The following is a 20,579-nucleotide window of genomic DNA, read 5'->3' on the forward strand; positions in this document are numbered from 1 at the left end:
TCTGCTTCTTAAAACGAATATATTTGAATATAATGGAGCAGGCCATATTTCTGAATGCCACTGTATAAAAGCTGAGTTCTGTAGCAAGACCCCAGTATCACTTGCTTCTCAATAATTCCCAGAACCCTGCCATCTGTGGCAAAGGCAGGTAGTTTAGACAGAGGATGGACTGGAAGCCTGTTCAGTAAACTGGAACCTCACGTTATTTGAGAAATAAAAGAAAGGATAAACACAGCACCAGCTTTAATGATGACATCATGAACACTCAAATTGCTTCCATGTTGTAGCCATCATAAAGGCATAGGGCTGGATTCTCTTAATTTGTCATTTGTGTATTCAGTTACATGAGTTGGAAAGTGGACATTGAGTTCTTCTGTTCTAGGTTGGTAGCATTTTAGATTCACAGCACAGGAGGGAAGGCAGTGGGGGATCCAGCCCCCAGATTTCTGTTTCTGTATTGTCCTAATGAATCAATGAAAGTTGGACCTAAACTGCACTAATTCAGACCTTGCCTGTCTGGTTCAAACTGGTCTCTACCATTGAACTTAGGACAGTCAACATTTTCTTGCTTGGGAGAGTTTGAGAAGCAAAGACAATGTACTTGTCCTTGCAACAGAACAATGGTCCTAACCCAGTGATTCTCAGTCAGCATTGCACAATATAGCAATGCTATTCATGCAAACATCTACACATAATTCACAAGATAAAACTCAAGAGATTTCAAATAATAATCCATAATGTCAAGAACATGATCTTTCTGAGTTCTTTGCAACAGAAGAATTGCTCTATTATTTTTCTAGTCAAAAAACAAGTGAAAGCTAAGAGCTGGCATAGTCCAAGTGGGGCCTGGAGTCTAAACAGCTTGAGAACAGTTATCCTAACTTGCCAGCTTACCACTAGTTGGAAATTAGTTGACAAAGTATTTTTTCATCACACAGCGCAAATATTTTGGAACTGAAACTGGCCCTTTCCCAGGAATAGTTTCAAACAATTTCTTGTTTCATTAAAAAAATAGGTTTGGGGGGTGGGGGAGTTTCAAAATTGTTAAAGTGTCTATTTGTGCCATTTTCAAAATTTGTTTAGACAGTTCTGGTTCATTGACATTTTCAAGATTTTGACTTGTTTAGGGATGGACAAAAATTTGGAAGTCTCAAGATTTCTTGGGATGAGAGAGCTGCTTCCTGTCCAGTTCTTCAGCGAGCCCTTTAGGGGTGTTGCTCATTAATATCACTTAGATATGACATGCAACCATGGCTTTGCTGGCTCTTCAGACTTCTGAAAGAGTTCTCAGGTGATCTAGTTTCCTAATCTTTTGGTATTTTAAGTGGGATTCAAGATTTATATGCTGAAAGGTAGATCCTTTTGCGGCATGAACCAGCATTGCTCTTTTAAAGCCAGGCTAACTTATGCTAGCAGTATGCCTTCATGCAGCATCTCAATAATAATAATAATAATGATCATGATGATGGTTATGGGAGGGGTTGCTCTTTACAGAAATAAGAAAATGGTGCTTTTTGTGTAAATCTGACTGAATACTGTTAGGGTGACTATATTTGGATCTTGGGGAGCACTGGATTTGCAGCTGAATACAGGGCTATTACCTGTGGCCTAGCAAAAACCGCTAACCACAAGGCAGAATGGTATCTAAGCCAGCCATTTGATTATGCTAAGTAACCATCTTAACTGTGTCAACCATTTTTCTGAAAAAGCAGCAAGTGAGTCTTTGTGAGTCTGTGTGTTGTGAATGAGGTGCAGCTTTAGGAACGTGGAAGATGGTACAACCTTGGACTGGAAAACTGACTGGAATGTAAAAAGCAACACGTAATTGGTAACAGAATCTGAGATGAACATATGCAAAAAGATGAATGGTGATTGGTGAAGCAGCCTCCAGAAGCTTCCAGGTTTTGGTCAAAGTCCGCCCATTGACTGAAGAAGAGGAGTCAAGGTCTTAGACATGTGCTCTTAGCAGAGAGGCATGTAAATGAATGAAATGCAGAGGCAATTCCATGCTAATGAAACAAACCGTAAACAGAGGAGGAGCTTGAGAGGGAGGAGATATGGGAGGAGCGAGGGTGGAATAAATGTTAATGAGTGTATATACCAAAGTGTATAAATATGGAAAAAAACTACTGTTCAGAGCAGGTCTCCTGGTTCATGGGCTGTGCGTCTGTGAGGGACCCTTGTCCAAAGCCGTCTCCATTCTGAATAAAGCTGTTGCAAACAATGTGTGCTGGTGTTTGCTCCCTGCTTGCTCTGGCTAATGAGTAACAGGACCCATGAGCAATTGGACCGTCGTCTCCCTAGTCATTGGGCGCCGCATGGAGTCGGGGTCTAACAAATACGAATATATGGAAGTAGAATTAGCTTTTGAATAAACTTATTTCCTGATACTCTAAAGTTACTTATTAGTTGTGCTAAGGGAGGGTGGGGGGAATATAAGGCCTGATCTTGATCTTAGATCAGTTCCCTTGCTTCAGGTAACTTAATTGACTCTGATGGATTTAGTCCTCTGTTATAGCTGTATAAGTTAGACTAGAACCAGGCTCTCTCACTTTGTTCTAACCACTGATAGTTGAGTTAAAGATGACATAACTTAATTTCAGCAGCACATTATCAGATCTCAGCGCAACCAATAAAAAGGCACTCCCAAAAGTAGAAATCCCTTCGAGAGGGGGCTGGGAAGGGAAAATGGAAGAAGGCTATGTGAACTGCATGCTGTTTTATCTGATGCAAACGTTAGGACTGCCCCAGAATAAATGTGCCATAGCATTACAGTTTCAACACTGCCCCTAGATTATGCCGGGTCCCGAAAAGCAAATGGGAAAAGGGGGACGAGACGAATGAGGAACTCTAAAAAAAAAAAAATTCCAATTAAAAGTATTGACTTATAACTTCATATGACAGAACGAGGATTTCTTTAATGCCCTTCCCCCTCAACGACAACTTTTTGTGAATGGAGCAGACAGCATGTTCCTTCCTTGTAAGCGAGTAGAAGTTCACAAGTTCAGAACGAGGAGATGGGGAGTGTAACACCTCATTTAAAACGTCAGAGGATTTATGAAGACCTCCAAACACAACTCTGAGGCTGCTGGTTGTACCATTGAGAGAGAGTTATGGATGGAATATATGGGTTGTCTCTGAATGGAAAGTAAACTGTAAACCTCAGGTCCAAATAGGAGCCAAGCATGCATATTTGTGGGCAAAATTTACCCCATCAATTACGGACACTGCCAAAACTTTGTCTAAATTTTGTTCAGTTCACTCTTCAATGTGGAAGGATGGTAGTAATGGAGTATTTAGGGATCCAGTCTAGCAGTGGGATAATCTAATATATTGTTCATAAATGGAAGCAAAGATCATTCCAGCCTAGAATGGACTGGACATTTTAAACTGATTTTGCAGTCATAGGTGATAGGGCATCCTAGCGCCTGATGAAATGCAATGTAGACAATACATCTGTGTTCAGCAGATACATATAAGAGTCTTGTTGCATGGTAATTTTGGGCGACTCCTGGAGCTCTTTAACCTCTGGATTGTCCACACATCGACACCTAAAAACTAATTTTAAGCAGCTCCGAGTTAAGCCACTCCATGGCAGGTTTCTCTCTGATCTGTGTTACGCAGCTCATGTTAGTCTAAACCCCTCTGGGCTACACTATAATGGAAACACCCCACCTGCCCCACTCCTCCACTGGCTCAGATCTGCCCCCAGTCCCCCACCTCCTCCAGCACCCCAAATCCCTGCTCAGTACACCCCGCTAGCTCACTTGTGTCTTGTGCTGTCTATCCTGTTAACCCGCCTGCCCGGCCACCATTGCCACTGCTGCTGTCTGGGTGGACTCAGCCAGGAGAAGAGCAGCAGCCTGGCGGGCCTGAACATGGCTGCTGCAAACCTGAGCTAGCGGTGACATCAGTCAACATTTGTGCAGCTCACAGCATAACATGCAGAGGCCCCAACCACTCAGGGAAATGACCCTCACATAATTGTGTGGATCTCGCAATGAAGAAATCTTCAGTACAGGTTTAAAAAAAACAAAACAAAACACAGTGTTGGATAACATTAAAGAAAGGATACAAAATAGTGTTGAAACTGTCATAATTTCATCTCCATAAATGGATGCTTTCTCTTCACTCTGACTACTAGGTTCAGTTCTTAACCCCGTTTCAAAAAAGACATAATGAAGATTGAAAAGGCTTAGAGAAGGTCAATGTTTTGATGAGGCAAAGAAAAGCCTTCCCCAGGAGAAATATATCTGAGTACTTAGATGAGAGAGGAAAGGGATAAAGAGTAATAGGAAAGTGAACAAACTTCAAATCAATAAGGAAAATTATAACGTGTCGAATGCAGAACGAACCCAGTGGAATTCACTGCCATGAGATAATACTAGAAAAAAGCAGTCTGGTGCCATTCACTGGCAGGGTTGTGACCTAGACAGACCAAGATCTGATCTGAAATCACACTTGTGTTGTGACATACTAATCGGTCTGTGTTAGCCAACTATGTTGCTCTGTTTATCAGAGAAAATGAGGGTTGGAAAGGGCCTCAGGAGGTCACATCTAGTCCAACCCCCTTTTCAAAGCAGGACCACCCCCAACGAGATCATTCCAGCCAGTGAGAGAGTTTTTCTTAATATCGAACCTAATCTTCCCTTGCTGCAACTTGAGCCCGTTGCTCCTTTTTCTGTCATCTGCCATCACTGAGAACAGTCTGGCTCCAGCCTCTTTGGACTGACCCTCCAGGCTGAAGGCTGCTATTAAATCCCCTCAAAGTCTTCTCTTCTCCAGACTAAATAAGCCCAGTTCCCTCAGCCTTTCCTTGTATGTCATGCCCCCCAGCCCCTGAACCATTTTCATTGTCCTCTGCTGGACTCACTCCAATGTGTCCACATCCTTTCTGTAGTGGAGGACCCAAAACTGGACCCAGGACTCCAGATGTGGCCTCACCAGTGTGGAATAGAGGGGAATCATCACTTCCCTTGCCCTGCTGGCAACACTCCTCCTAATGCAGCCCACTATGCCATTAGCCTTCTTGGCAGCAAGGGCTCATGTCCAGCTTATTGTCCACTGTCACCCCCAGGTCCTTTTCTGCAGAGCTGCTGCTAAGCCAGTTGATCCTCAGCCTGTACCATAGGACTGTTCTGTCCCAAGTGCAGGACTTTGCACTTGTCCATTTTGAACTTCAGGAGAATTTTTTTGGTCCAATCCTCCAATTTGTCTAAGTCGCTCTGAATCCTAGCCCTACCCTCCTGCATATCATCTACTACTCCCTGCAACTTGGTGTCATCTACAGACTTGCTGAGGGTGCACTCCATCTCATCTTCCAGATCATCATAGTATCTGAATGTTTTGCCTTTTTTAATGTGTTTTTCTTAAGACCCTTGTGGAGCAGGAGAAGTGCTTTTAAACCTGTTTCACATGTAGTCTCTCTGAGCCTACATTCCCTAAATGGCTTATTGAAAGTTTCTCAGGAAGGCCACGGAAGAACAGACTTGGATGTAGCTCTCTGAAGACCCAGAGCTGCCCATCTGTAATTACCGTGCCCTTCACTCTCCCACTATGCCCAGCGTTCACTTTTTTTTCTCATTTCAGGAAAAGAAAAATTACGGAATATTATTATATAGTCAAAAATGTCAACTGAAAAGAAGCTCTGCTCTGATGCAAGGCCAATTCTTGTATTCCAGTGGAATATCCTCCAACATGGAGGAGTTTTTAGTTCTGTGCATTCTGCACGGCTTAGCTTTTTCTGCCTTATTTTTTATAGGAAATTCAGGAAAAATTCTTGACAAAGGAAAATGGTTTTTCCCCTCTTTGCTGTTTGAATTAACCCTACTTTCAAGCTGCAAGTGCAGGGGGGCTGGACCTGATGACCTGCAAGGTCCCTTCCAGCCCCTAACACCTATGAAACTATAAAGGGAAGATCCGCTCTGTCGTCGAATTTGGGGTGCAACGTTTTGGGTGCGTATCTAAATTAGACTGAACTTCCAAGAGCGTTCTCTTCATGCAGCTAATTATCTCCTGTCTTTGTTCTCCAACAGGTCCTCTATGCCTTTTCGACTCTTCTCCTTGCATGTTATCCGTTTCCCCCTTCAGGTTTCCTATTTCCTTTGCTGTCACCCTGCTGTGACATGTTCAACCCCTCCCCTGGGTCTTCTGTCTCTTCTAATAGGGCTTTGCCTCTTGTTGCTGTCTGGAGGCCATCTCTCACTTTGTTCTCAGCACAGTAACTCTGTTCTTCCCTGCTACGTTCCAGCCCTCCTAGACACCAAAGCATCTTTCTATATTTGCTCTTATATCCTTTCCCTCGTAGCTTTATTCTCTCCTCCCACAGGCCTTTGTTGCCAGACTGCCTCTATATCAGCTTTAAAAGTCCTTCTGCACGCCCCAACTGCTGGGCTCGGTCGTCTCCCTCGCTTGTGTATATTTCTCTTTATCTTTGCTATTATGATGCTCCTTCTCCCTCAGGCTTCTTCTGCTCCCTGAAAATCAGGGCTATTAGCTCATGTGCTTGCAACTTGACATTCGTGTTCAAAGCACATTGTTCGTAATGTGTCCTGCATTTCTCAGTAATTCTGCCAGTCCTATCAGCGCCAGAGTCCCCGACTGACTGCTTATTTCTTCCCCCTGCAGTCCAAAGTATTTCATAGACTTCCATCGCTTTAAAGGTGAATGTTGTCAGAGAGGACAGGGGGCAAAGGGGGAGCTGAGGTCTTTCCCTGTTCTCCCAATGACTCTGTGAAGCCTTAGACAAGTCAAGTCACTTCACCACTCCGTGCCTCAGTTTCCTCAACAATACCGGGGGGGAAATGTGTATGTACCATATTTACTCGATTAGACGACAGTTTTTTCCCCATGTTTAACATGTTGTGGGAGAAGGGGAGAAGCCCCTTGCCTTACAGTTGAGTACGAGGCAGCAGAGGGCAGGTAGCAGACCTGTGCAAAGCAGTTAGTATTTGCTTCCGATCTGGATTCGGCCAGTTTGAGTCACTGTCCCGATTGGATTCGGCCGAAGCAGCCAGGCCCATCTCCCACCCACTCTCCCAGCCCCAGCAATGGCTGCCTCAGCTCCCGGCACTTGGAAAAAACAAACAAACCCCAGACTCAGCAGGTGCTGCCGGGCGGGGGGCGATCCCCGCTGCCCCCAACTGCCCAGTGCTGCGTGGGGGGCTCTGCACAAGCCCGCTGCTGTCCCAGCCCCTCTCCCCCCTCCCCACAGCTGCCCTGCCCACCCCAGCTCTGGCCCTTTAAGGAAAACAACAACAAAAAGCCTTGAACTCACCAGTTCCTGCCTGGCAGGGGGTGATCCCCACTGCCCGCACCATGTGGGGGTCTCTGCATGAGCTCCCCGAAGCCCCAAGGCTGCTGCAGGAGCTGGTGAGCCCAGGGCTTTTTCCCTTAAATGGCCAGAGCTAGGGTGGGTGGGACAGCCATGGGGCAGTGGGGGGGGCAGCAGGAATTGCCCACCGGCTGGCAGCACCCGGTAAGTGGCAGCACCTAAAGCTTCGCACAGCCCTAGCAGGTAGCAGCTCTGGCTTAAATCCTACCCTAGGATTTGGGCCAGAGCAGAACTGCAACTGCTGCTTGTCCCTCACTGCCCCTGCGCTCCCCACCACTTCTCCCCTACAGCCTTAATTCTCCCTGTGCCACTTCTCCCCTTCTTTCCCCCACTGTGGCATTCCTTCTTATCTTTGCTTCCCACTGGCAGGCTCTGCCCTCGCCGGAGGATGGAGCACGTGCTCCAGCCCGGCCATGTAGCAGCAGTGCTGGCCCTGCACTGCTTCTGTGGGGCCAGGCTGGAGCCATGCTCCATGCAGCGGGGATGAGAGCCTACTAGCACAGAGCAAAGGAAGGAGGTAGTGGAGGGGCAGGCAGAGGATAGAGACTTTGCAGGGGAGGGGTAAAATGGGAGGGAGGGGGAGCAGGGACCTGAGGCTGCAGGGGGCAGGCACATTGGAGGGTAAGTGGCAGGGACAGGCAGCTTGCCCCACTGCCTCCCCATAACCTGTTGCCCACTGCTCCCTCCAGTGCCTTGCCTTTCCCCTTTGCCTGCCCCCTTCCAGTCTCCCACCACCTGCCCTGCCATTTACTCCCTACTGCCTCCCCTGCATCTACCCCACTACTGCACTCCTCAGCATCTCTCCCCGCCCCACCTGCAATAGTGGGGGGAGGGTATATTTAAGATCCTCCAATAACTAGATTCCAAACATGGAAAAATATAATATTTATAGATTTTCCATGTGTAATGTCTAATTATTGTGGGGGGGTCATCTTAAATTCAGAGTCATCTTGCATTCAGGTAAAGATGATATTTTTCTGGGCTCTCATGAGGCTCGATACATGCTAGCAAACAAGATGAGACAAGTGGAAAGGGTTGCACTTTGCTTCTCGCTGGCATAAGATCAGAATCAGACCCCGAAAATCTTCTGGCTGGGATGCTGATGCTCACATCTACCTCTGTGTGACCCTTGGCACCAAGCCTCCTGAACCCGACTGACTGTGCACTACCGCAATAATGGTAATAATGAGGCATGGCCAGTCCATCTGCTTTGGAGTTTCCCTTTGACTGCCTTTTCCTAGGTACAGCAGGATTCACAAACACGGCATTTTTTCTTTTTTCCCCCCAAAGGCCTGCCTCCCTCGCCCTGCATCTTTGCAGCTTTTATTTTTAACTGATAGTTGGGTTTAAGGTAAGTAATTAAACTCGAGAAAGGCGGCGGGGGAGGAATGAAGTTGTCCAGAAAATAAAAGGCCAGATCCTTCCCAGTCCCAGAGTAGATTCACAGGAGTGGGAGAAGGGACCTTCTTTCTTCTTCACCGTGGAGTGTCACATCTGAGCACAGTGATGAACCTTGGAGCTCAAAGAGCACCAAGTCTCCGTAGAAGTGGTGCACGGGATGTCAGCACATGGGCCGGCCCCTCTCACAGCATCAGCCTGCAGAGGTGCAAAAAGATCTGAACTCTACACTCGGTCCAAGGGGGAAGGCGGCAACTGGGCACCACGGAGCAGCAGTGGGCAAAGCTCCTGCTGGAGCAGCGTGTGCTCCTCACACTACAGGACCTGTGCATCTCTCAACCCCAGATAATTAAATTAAGGTTTCATACCAATACACAGGCGTTGTTTCATGGTTCATCTCCAACTCGCGTCTCTCAACGGCTTATATCATTAGAGAAACAAGGTGGTTTAGGGTGGTATTCGTCGTCAAGTTCAGTCTCCCAGGTGGGATTATGATGATGACGGAAGGGAAGCGTTTGTTTTGCACCTGACGCAGCCCTAGTAGAGGCCTGATCATAAGCATATGCCTTTTAGAGAAGTGCTATTCCCCCAGCGCGTGCAGGTTTAGTCGACTTTCAGCCGAACAACAACAAAGTGGTGCATTAAAGCAACATAATTTGATGGCCCCACCTTCCCAGTGGCTTCAGTCCCTGCTCACAGACTGCATCTGTAATCATTTTGTGCTGTAGGGTGTGATTATCCACTGCAGAAAGAAATGCTCTATTGACTGAGTCAAAGGCATTTAGCTTGACCAGAAAAGTTATTGTTTAGAGGCCAAAACGTCTCCAGTTCATATCCTAGCTCTTGTTTCTGTTATTATATGTGTGTGATATTAATTTTTGTCCTTGAGCAACAAAATCCTTCCAGTGCTATAAGAAGATAAGAGAAATGAAAGTGAATGTCTACGGAGGTCTCCCTTGGCATATCTTTTCATTTCAGCAACGGCAAAAACAAATATTACAGGTTTTAAGTTAAGTTCCATATCTAATCCGGTAAATGATGGAAGCGTCCCAATTTTCATTTGGGATGTGTTAGGTTCTTTATTCTTTTATATTTTTTTTTCCTTTCTTTTTTGCAATTCTGAGGGTTGTACAGCAACTAAGCGAAAACCTTTAGGAACCCAAAAATTCATTACAATGCACGTAACATTTATATGAGAGAAGTAGCTCTCTCTAGTGGTGCCTCCTATGTCAGTTTAATCCAAACATAAATACAGATCTTTGCTGCAAGAGTCAGTAAACTGAAACAGTAAAACAGTCAAACCAAACACAGAAGCAGCTACCGTGATTTATATTTACTTTGCTCATACTTTAAAACTTAGAGAAATGCATTATAGTCATCATTGCCTTTTATCTCAGCCATAGTGTGGAAAATTACCTTCTACTGTCACATTTATAAAATACTCTCCGAATGTTTATCACCAATCTACAATCATCACAGCAACAGCAGATGAGCTGGGTTCTTTTAACAGCTACTCGTGTTACTCAAGTAATTGATGCGAGAGGCAGCAAAAAAAAAAAAAAATTGGGAGAGAAGAAAAGTAAGGTTGACAGTGTTGTTTTGCACTAACAGAGGGCTCATTGTTGGAGGATCTCAAAGTCCCTGAAAGTATTAGGAACTGTTGGATAGGTTTTATCATGTGTATGGGCAGAGCCATAGACCAAGAAGTTAGGTGACTTGCTTGAGGTCATGAAACTGTTTGGTTACAAGGTTTGGGGGCAAAACCAAGACGACCTGGATGCTACTATCCAGGTCCCCTGCCACTGGCTGTTGTCCTCCTGTGTTCCTGGAATAAAGCCACTTTTTTCCCCAGTAACTTTTATAGCACAAGCTTGCAAAATACGGCTTTAAAAAAACTTGCATTTTGAATTTGGTGGCATCCATCATCCATGCAGGAGTCCATCTAGCCGTATTGCTGTATAGCTGTCAGCAAGCCAGAGGGACTCTGCAAAGGCTCTTCAAACAGTCATCCAACTTGCGTGCGCATATGCACACATGCACATGCGCACACATGCATGCATGCACACACATGCATACGCAGAAGGGATCGAGGGCAGACAGCGCTTGCATGAACGCTGTCTTGCCTTCTCCCAGCCTGTGTGGAAGGGAGCCAGTTAATGTATTTAAAATAAAAGGATTTCAGCCAGCTAGAGAGTGGCGTCTGGCTGCCCTAGCAGGGCCCCTTGGTATTTACTCTAGCCATGGGGTAATGAAGCATTTGGAAGCTGCCTGCCTGGATATCAATGTACAAGTGTTATGCAATGTGCATTAGGAACGCAGCCCCTTGTGGGGTAAGGGGAATCGGCAATGCGGGGTTCTGCCGAGCACATTGGGGGCCACACAACGCCCAAGTCAACTCATCCAGTTCAGCCAACCTGCACTTGATGCTAAATCAGAGATGCAGAGGGATGGTGAGAGGGGAGTTGAGGAGGGAGGGCAAAAATGGCTGAGTTTAGCGCCAGCCTGGTGAAAGCCTGGGTACATATAGAGCAGTTCCACCCCTGCAGGGTAATTGCAGCATCCCGGGATCACCAGGGCAGAGCTAAACAGGCATGCGCCCAAGGCCATGGCTAGCCAGTGCTCCGTTAACATTAACACTCAACCTCCCCACTTTGTCATGTCAGCCCCGTATCTGTCACTTTGTGCTGGGCACACACGTGAAAGGCAATTCTCAGAGATTTTCAGTCATCTGCTTCTCATCCAGGGGCTGCGGGCCAAGTAAACACAGAGCCTTCATCCCTCCACAGCTGCCATTGCCATGGGCACGCGAAGGAGTCCAGGTACATCTTGATTTACATCTCTCCAATATAGTCCAGCACAGGTACAACCCATTGCCTGCCTCTTGGAAAATGTAGGAAAGAGCATGGGTTCGTATTAAGCGGTATGGACTGTAAGCTCGCTATTACTTTTAATAAGTCACTTCCCTTCATGCTTCAGTTAACACAACTGGTTATAAATAAATTCAGATAAAAACAATATCATCTCGTGGGTACTGAGGGCAGGATTTAGCAAGTGCGTCCCCCAATTCAGGCGTCCAGGAAAACAGGGCCATAGATCTGCCCAGAAACGCGTATCGTTTTGGGTGAGACGGCATTACCACCATTTCTAGCTTCCACTCTCCTCTTCAGGAGACATTTTCTTGAAACAGATTCAAGGCTCCTGTCATGTGTGCACCCAGAGAGAGGAGAGGGTTCAATTTCCCACCCCGTAATCCAGGAGGAAGCGTAAGTTCGCCCTGATGCAGCATCTGTAAGGAGCAACTGTTGTTGTAGCAGGTGGCCGCAGAGGTCAAAAGGGTGCGCTTCATCTTGAAACGCAGGTCTCTGTGGCTGCTCAGCAGAGCAGAGAGACACCAGCTGCAGACAGTTGGAGGCTGTCCTGCATGCTGCTGGAGGTAGGTGAAGAAAGCACACAATTATTTAACCACTGAATTCAGAGCAAGGGCTCCTGGCTTTAATGAAAAGAGCAGCACAGCATTGGCATTTTTCATCAAGTATTGCCACCATTCCTTTTGTTCCATATAATAGAGAGATATATTCAAGGTCATGACTCATGCTGTATTGATTTCTTGCCTGGGGATTTAGAACGTAAATGATGGAAGGTGGTGCAAACTGATCATTTAAAAAAAAAGTGTAGGAAAACTTTGCAGTGTCCTTTTTAATTGTTAACATTTCCTAACCACCAGATGTATCATTTCCATGATAGTTGGGCTCCAGCCAGTCGTTCCTGCCACTCACCCAGCCCCATGCTGTTGCTGGTTCCTGCAGGTGAAACTCAGTTTTGAAAAAATGGCTCTCTCACCTGCTCTGATGGCTTCTGTTGATCTGTGCAAGGACCCAGAACATGATAAATCAGCCCCGCAGCTGCTATGAATCCCTACTGCTCCGCTGCGTTCAGTGGAGTTTCATCATCTTACACCGGTTGAGGGTTTGGCCTCTGCTTCCCACCCCTTTTGCCTACCACACACAGTAGTGGGCCCTGAGCTCTCTGTGGTCCTTCAGATGAAGGGGTTGGGTTGTTGCACCATCCATGCACACCTGAGAAACCCTGGGAGCTATTTATGTGAGCCACTGCTAAAGCACCGACTGCAAATTATAGCACCCCTTTCCCTCTTTGTCCCCCAGTGCTGCCAAGTCCCTGAGTCTGAACTAGAACTAAGCAGAACTTGGCCATGTATTTTAATTGTAAAACCAGTTTGCTTCACCTTTGTGTTCCCTTGCTGTGATATTATCCAATGATTATTCTGACAGTTAAATCTGATGGCAGAGATGCTGATGGACACCGCATATTTATTTAGCATCTAATCAGGCTAAAAAATGTTGCATTTACAGTCACAGCTGTTGGTGACAGAAACCTGGGTTATTCAGAGCAATCCGTTTGTTGGCTATGCATGCATGTCATGTGACATGGGATCATCGGGTTCATGGGAAACTCGGGCTGGAAGGAACCTCACGGGGTCAAGTCTGGCCCCCTGCTCACGGCGGGTCATCCCTGACTTGTCAGTCCAGTCAAAGCTGATTTTAATTTTCAATGTCAAAGGCAGTTGACTCTTGCAAAGAAGCAAACAACTAAAAATTATTTTTGGGAATTATTCATCCAATTGTTTTGAATGATTTTACATTGTGATCTGTCTACCACAGAAATTCAATTCAATTGCAAGCAGAAATTCATAGAAGAAATTATTAGCTATTCGTTGCCAATAAGCTCCTTTTTTATCTGCTCCTTGGCTGCATCTCTATCCATTTGGAACAGTATCCAGGTAGAAGTCATGCAGAGAAGGAAGGGTGGATTTTTGACTACAAAGATTAGTGTTCTGTGAAGTTAAGTGTTTGCAGTGTCTGTGCCATTAATAATGGATAACTGGATTTGGGCTATCCATTATCACAAGAGTACAGGTGCTTTCCTTTTTTGGATGTATTTGCATATACTTGCCTAGGTTTTTTGCATTTGCTTTTCATGTGCCAGTCATAATCTTGTTACTGGTGAGTGCAATAAAAAAGGGGCACGCACTATAAGATGTTCGGGGATGCATCATGTATAATCGGCATGACCCCAGCACGATGGGCACCTGATCCTGAGTAGAGTTTCATAAGGCTCTGGTACCCAGCAGATCTGGTAAGGAGCTAGGCTTTGTTTCTTGCCCTGGTTGTATGAGCCACGGCAGAATGACTTTAAGTCAGTGACCCAGTCAAAGGGATAAAGCCAGTCTTCCCAGTTACCCCTATAATTGTGTTTATTTCTTTGTGTTGCTGCAGTCTCTAGCTATGGGACAGGATCCTGCTTTCACAGGCACCATACACACTTCCCCCACTCCACCCTGCCCCACAACTAGAGGAAAATTAAAGCATGATCCCAAAAAATAAGTCATAAACTGATATTGCTGATAATCACTAAACCTCAGTGTCTGATCAAATAGCTACTTCCTGTTCTTCTATGGAAGCGGTGGCTTCGCTGCTGGAGGGGATCTGTCACTTATGGCTGGCATATGCTGCTCCTGGTGGTCGCAGGGGGGCGGGGGTTGGCTAGGAAAGGGGTTTTACTTAATCCAGGGGCTATAGCCACTGGATTAGGTGACTTTATGGGCTAAAGCAAGACCTCAAAAACCATCTGTATGATTCAACCACACCAGGCACATGACTTTAGCTGGATTGGCATGCCCAAATCCCAATGACGTTTTTGAAAAATTCCCTCTGAATTTTCCAGCTTTCCAAATGCAGTTGAAGTTTGCAGTAGCTTATTTGTGGGCGGACACCAGCATTTGCTTCTCTGTGCATCTGATCATCAACACAGTGATTATTAGAAGAATCCATGCACTGGAATTTCAGGTCAGGTCACTGCAAGGCAGAAGGCAGAAAGCTGGTTTCGTGCAGCTTATCCAGTTGCAAAATGCTCTCCAGATTTCACGTGATAGCATCAGAGGCAATGTATATACCAAATGTATAGAGAGGCAATCAAGGAATCCATCTTTTCTCACCCGTTTTAGGGCCCATGGCATAAATGGTGTACATCAATTTCTGTCTCCTATCACAGCAGCTGTCAGTACGGCGCACTTTACATGGGCTGCCCCAGGAAAAGCACCTTCCCTTTCCTCATCCTTATAAAAATTCACCCAAAGAAGCAGCAGTATGTGGTCCTTGGTAAATATGACCTTGCTTGGCTGCCTTATGGTAAATTGGACCCCATTCTGCCGCTGAGCATTCACTAGCACATTGCTCTGTGTTGCATTAATAAGACTCCAGTAAGACTCCATCAGTCATGATTTTGCAATCCTGCTAAAAAGTACAGATTTCATTAAACAATGGCTGCACAATGAATGGATAGGGTATAATTTAGTCAGATTAACTGGGCTGAATTTTAGATGCTTATCATATTTAAAGCAATGAGCAATGTCAAAATAGATTAAATATAATGCGCCCAGAAGTGGTGCCACTGCAAGGGAGATAATGACACCCACATACTGCAGTGGATGTATATATTTAATAATGGGCAGAGAAGAATAAAGATCTTAATTTTTTTTTTATCATATCATTTGACAGGTATGAATGCTTGAGATATTTAACAGAAAGGGCTTTTATCTAAAATTTTAGAGGTTAGCAGGAAAAAAAAATGTAACTGCATTCAGGGTAGTAGCTTTATTATTCACATACAATTGGAATTATTTCAGAATTTGTTCCAGATCTTTTCATGCTAGATCCTGCTGATAATGGACTCCCTGGGCCTGTTTTTCTGCAGCTTACTTTGTCATGCTAAATGGGCAACAACAAAAAATGTTGCCTGAAATGCAGTAGTACCCGGTCCTACGTGCAAGTGGTTTGGAAGAGGCTGAAAGATTGCACCACCTCTTTGGTGGATTATGTCTTCAGATATCAGAAAGGAGGAGCTAAGCATTTCTTGCTGGAGATTGCAGAGTGGTAACATTATAGGTTATGCTTCCAGATGATGACAAGGGCAGGCATGGGCCAAGATTTTCATGGGGACATTTGGGTGCTTCCACTTCTCAGTGCCCAAGAAGGGGACCTAAATGTGAGGCAATACAGGTCACCAGCTCTCTGAAAAGCAAATCTCTTTAATGTGCATCAGGATGGGCACAAGGAATGAGAGAGAAAGGTGCCTGTAAAAAGAGCATCCAAAATTCAGCTGTCACTTCTGAAACTATTTGGGCATGACCCCTGCCCTAATGCCCGGATCCTGCCACTTGTTTCACGTGGATGAATCTGTGCCCATGTGGACCCTGGCTGAAGTCAGTGAGGTACAGCCTCGGTGCCAAGGTCTGATGACTGGGATCAGCTTGCAGGACTGGGACCAAAAGCAGAGTGTAGCCCCGTGCACACGTGCAGTACAACATGAAGTATGCATTATCATTATTCACTATCTTCCCACCCGAGCATGGATGTAACCCTTCTCATTTCACAGGAGGCATGCTATTGAATACGGGAAGGCAAGCACCATTGTTCAGAGAAGGGCAAAGAGAAGCAGTAGGTGGTAGCTGGACTACATTGCAGTGTCTGTCTGAAGTAACATGAAGAAGCCACTCCAAATGTGAAAAAATCTGGAGCCAAATTCTGAGGGGTGCCCATCACCTTCTGAAGCTGGTGAAGAGTCAGTGAGTCACCAGAGCTTATCAACAATCACGAGTGCGAAGTTTCAGGCCCCAATTTGATTCAGCAGAGATTCGGCCTGGTTTTGTGGCCAAATCTCCGAATCTGAACCAAATCAGAGGATCCTTTAATTGCTGCGAATCAAATTGGAACCCTCCAAATGGATTTGGAGAGATTCGGCTATTTGGACATAGACACAGCTTTAAATGCTTTTTCTACATACCTCGAAGCACCAGCGTGGCTCATGAACACTGCAGTGGTGGGGTACATGGAGCATCCCACAGGAGTGCAGGGGGCTCCCCAGCGTGCTTGGCAGCAGACCCGGAAAGGGACCTGAAGCACTTCCAGTCCACTGCCGGGTCCGCTGGGGAGCATGCAGCCCCCCCACACTCCCCCAGCTCAGTGACTGGGTGCCTCCTGAGTCTGGGGGGGCACCTGGGGTCCCCCCACAGCTGATCACCAAGCCAAGGGGTCTGGGGGCCCCCCCGCGTGTTCCCCAGTGGACCTGGAAGTGGATCGGAAGTACTTCTGGTCCACTTCCGAGTTCACCACTGAGCATGTGGAGGGCCGCTGTTGCCTCCCCCCCACTCCTGTGGGATGCTCCATGTGCCCCAGCATCACAGCGATCACAAGCCGCATCTGGTACCTTGAGGTATGTAGATAACAGCTTTAAATGGGTTTTTCTAGGTTTGAATCACTGATTCTCCAAACCAGCATCAAATCTTCAGATTCAGCCGAATCGAATCAGGGACAGTGATCTGAACTGACGAATCGAATCACTGTCCCTGATTCGGGCCGAATCCAAATCGAATAGGGCCCACTTTGCCCACTCCTAGTATCTATCCTAGAAAAACCAATTGAATTCCTGTCCTTTGTCCCACTTTCAAGCCACGCCAGAAAAATTGTAAACTTCCCTTCTAGCAAGATACAGCAACTTGATTTTGTCCACCAATACCAGCAAAATAATCAAAACTGGAACATTCTTGAGCAAACACTATGATTAACATAATAGCCCTTTTACATAAGGACATGTATCTTTTTGATAAAGATGTGGGTGACTTGATTCTGCGTGAGGTTTTTTTAATTCTTTGGGGGGAAATAAAAAGCCTTCATGGAAACATACTGTAATTTTCTCTTTCTCCCTCTTATCAGCCATTTTATTGTTAAAGCAAAAGTGTTTCAAAAACATAAAGCAGGATGAATAACAATGTGCACAGCGTTCGGGAAGATAAACACAGCATAGGCAGAATGGAAATTAAAGACTGTCATCAGAAATGTCATTTTTATCACAGCGCAAATGTTTTCTTTAGCAACACAATGGAAAGTCCTAATGTCACTTATTAAAACACTTCCTCAAAAAGTAAATTCCAGTCACATTGCAGCAGGTAGATGTAATTGGATTACTGCTGGCATATGGGTGGGAAATGCTCTTCATTAGCCGAGTCTGCTCTCGTCATCATCGGCTTCTTTCTGTCACGATCATGCTCATTAGCTCTTCGTACGGGGACCTTCTCTCCCATCCTCGATGGATGTATTCATCTTGGTGGTGCTGAGGGAGCAATGCATTGGGTGCAGTGGTTTTGCATTGCAAACCTAGTTTGGGAACATCGGGAAGGCAAATTCTTTTTAATAACGCCGCATTCATAGAAAGGCCCTGCATTAGGAGAATGAGTATTTTGTAAGAGCATGTAAGCATATAATAAATACGCTCGTGGGATGGGGATTTGTGTTGCCTTGTTTATATTAATAGAAGCCATCACATTTCATCACAAGTTTCATTGTGCGCAGTAAGTCAGATGGGGAAGAGAGCCGCAAACAAAGTGGAGCAGCTGTGACCCAAATACTGCAACAGAGAAGAGGAGGGCAGCTGAATCAGGATATAACGTCTGAGTCAATAGCTTGATTGGCAAAGCTGTAGTGATTATGCAGAGCTTCGAAACTCAAATGCAAAGCGTTGCTGAAACGATAATGATTGTAGCAGACCTGGGACCAAAGCTATCATGAGGCTGCCTCCCACTGCCATTCAGAACTGTACACGCACATGGGGGGGAGGAATGGGAGTCTCCAGCACTGAAACAAAGTCCTCTACCACTTGAACTGAAAAAAAACCTCCATAAGCCTTTTTAGCAAATGTATGGCTTACAGAGCTCTTCAGCTTCAAGCACCAGTACATTTACACTTTATAATAGCATGCTGTACATGTATAATTACTGATGCCAGCGTTCACGTCATGGTTTCTCATTCTCAAAACGGACTGGGGCTGGCAATGTGATAAAGGGCAGAGTGACAGGCATCATCCAAGACTGACAATACCAGCTCTCGGCAGATTTGGGCAGCAGTGCGACTGTGCTGTATATCCCTTCGTGGCTACTGAAACATTTTGGACCCACCTACCCCGGGGGTCTTTAAGAGGAGGCTGGATGAACACCTAGCCAGGGTCGTTTGACCCCAGTACTCTTTCCTGCCATGGCAGGGGGTCGGACTCAATGATCTGCTCAGGTCCCTTCCGACCCTAGAAACTATGAAACTATGAAAGACCTGGGTGACATTTGGCAGTAGGCTACAAGGTCACGTTGAAGTCAGAGCAGTGCCCTTCTGGCTCTAAAATACTGGGGGGCAATCCTCAGCAGGGGAAATCTAGGCATTTAATGGGGCGATGGCAGTTGACACAAGTTGAGGAATTGTCCGTATGAAAACACTGCACTGCGACTGTGCCTTGGTCTCAATAATGGAATTACTTTTCTTTTACTCTAATAGCCCCATTTCCTCGTGTTTCCTCATGGTTGAAAGTAAGAACAGAGAGGAACTCTGTTCCTGCTTACGCCAAACAGAAGTTTGGATACTCGAGAATTGTTTGAAAGTTTGTCTCAAGCACTGTTTTCCAAATCCGCTGCAACGAGTTTGTGATAAAGTCGCAGCCCTATCAAGCTCCTCTCATGGCTCAAGTCTTTCATTACTCATCCAGTCCCAATTTTCCACTTCTCACCCCATGACAGTCCTGGAATATTTGCTTTTATTTTTATTTTTTTTCCCCCAGCGCTGTTGCCCATGGCGATACCTCAGTGTCAGAGACAAAATTGCCACAGAGCCATCCACTTTCCCGTGCCAATGAGCCTGATTCATGCAGACCCACTCGAACGCTGTCTTTAGCCTTCTTTTCCTCCCCCCAGGGATGGCCCATGTTGCAAACGTGTCAAGAGGCCTCTGGCAAATAACCAGAAGCATTGTTTGGTAACATAAGGGAGGTCCACAGTCTGTCCACTGACAGATCTCTCGCAGCGAACCCTGTAATTAACAATGAGCAAACAAATGAATAATTAGCATCTAGATAATGTGAATTAGCCCTGATGCGATACATCAGATTCCATTCGAGTTCTTGGGCTGTGGTGGATTGTAACAACATTTCAATTGAAACCCATGTGTTAATTATTTGCGATGCTCTGAACATGCTGAGGTTTTCATACCAGTGGCCGTAGGTGGAGATAAAAATGTATTACACAAAGCTGGGATTCTCGTGTAAGATAGGGTTATACTAATTACTGGCTAATCACTGTGTTAAAGTAATTAGATTGCGTGCTTCCTAATCTGCAGTATATTACTTCATTAATGGCAAAATGAATGCCAGCCTATAATTTGCTATAGCAGTTCATTTTTGTTGTTATCATAACAGGATTTGTTCATTTTCTGACGTGAGTATCTCTCTTCTTTGGTATATGTATCAGTAACGTTCCCAGCAGCGATAACTAACGTATTTGCCTGCAATATCATTTGGATGGGATTCGAGTTCCCCTCCGTTCACACTCATGGGCCAAGTGGGTTTTTGTGGTTCAACTGATGGATGTTCAGGATGATTAATTATGCCCGCCTGAATCATCAGCGCGAACCTGCAGTGTTTATTCTCCTTCTTGGAAGTAGGCAAAGCTTTGCTTGTCTTATAGAGCAGGGGTCGGCAACATATAGCCCACGGGCCGGATCTGGCCCTTGGAGCCGAGAGGGCTTCTGTAGCATTTTGGCAGCAGGATGCCTGTGCCAGGGTTGGTTTGCAAGGAGCTGCGCCCACACCATAGCTACAGGGTGGGGAGAAATGGTGGCGACAGCAGTAACAAGTCCTGTGCGTGTCAGGTGGCCTGATCGTGGTCTCTTACTTTTTGTTAGTTTTACCTCGATCCAGCAAAGAGATACGATGCAGTGCGCCCTAATGTGCGTTAAGT

The sequence above is a fragment of the Gavialis gangeticus genome, unplaced genomic scaffold (assembly GCF_001723915.1).
Source record: "Gavialis gangeticus isolate Ggan-Ray unplaced genomic scaffold, GavGan_comp1, whole genome shotgun sequence".
NCBI lineage: Eukaryota > Metazoa > Chordata > Crocodylia > Gavialidae > Gavialis > Gavialis gangeticus.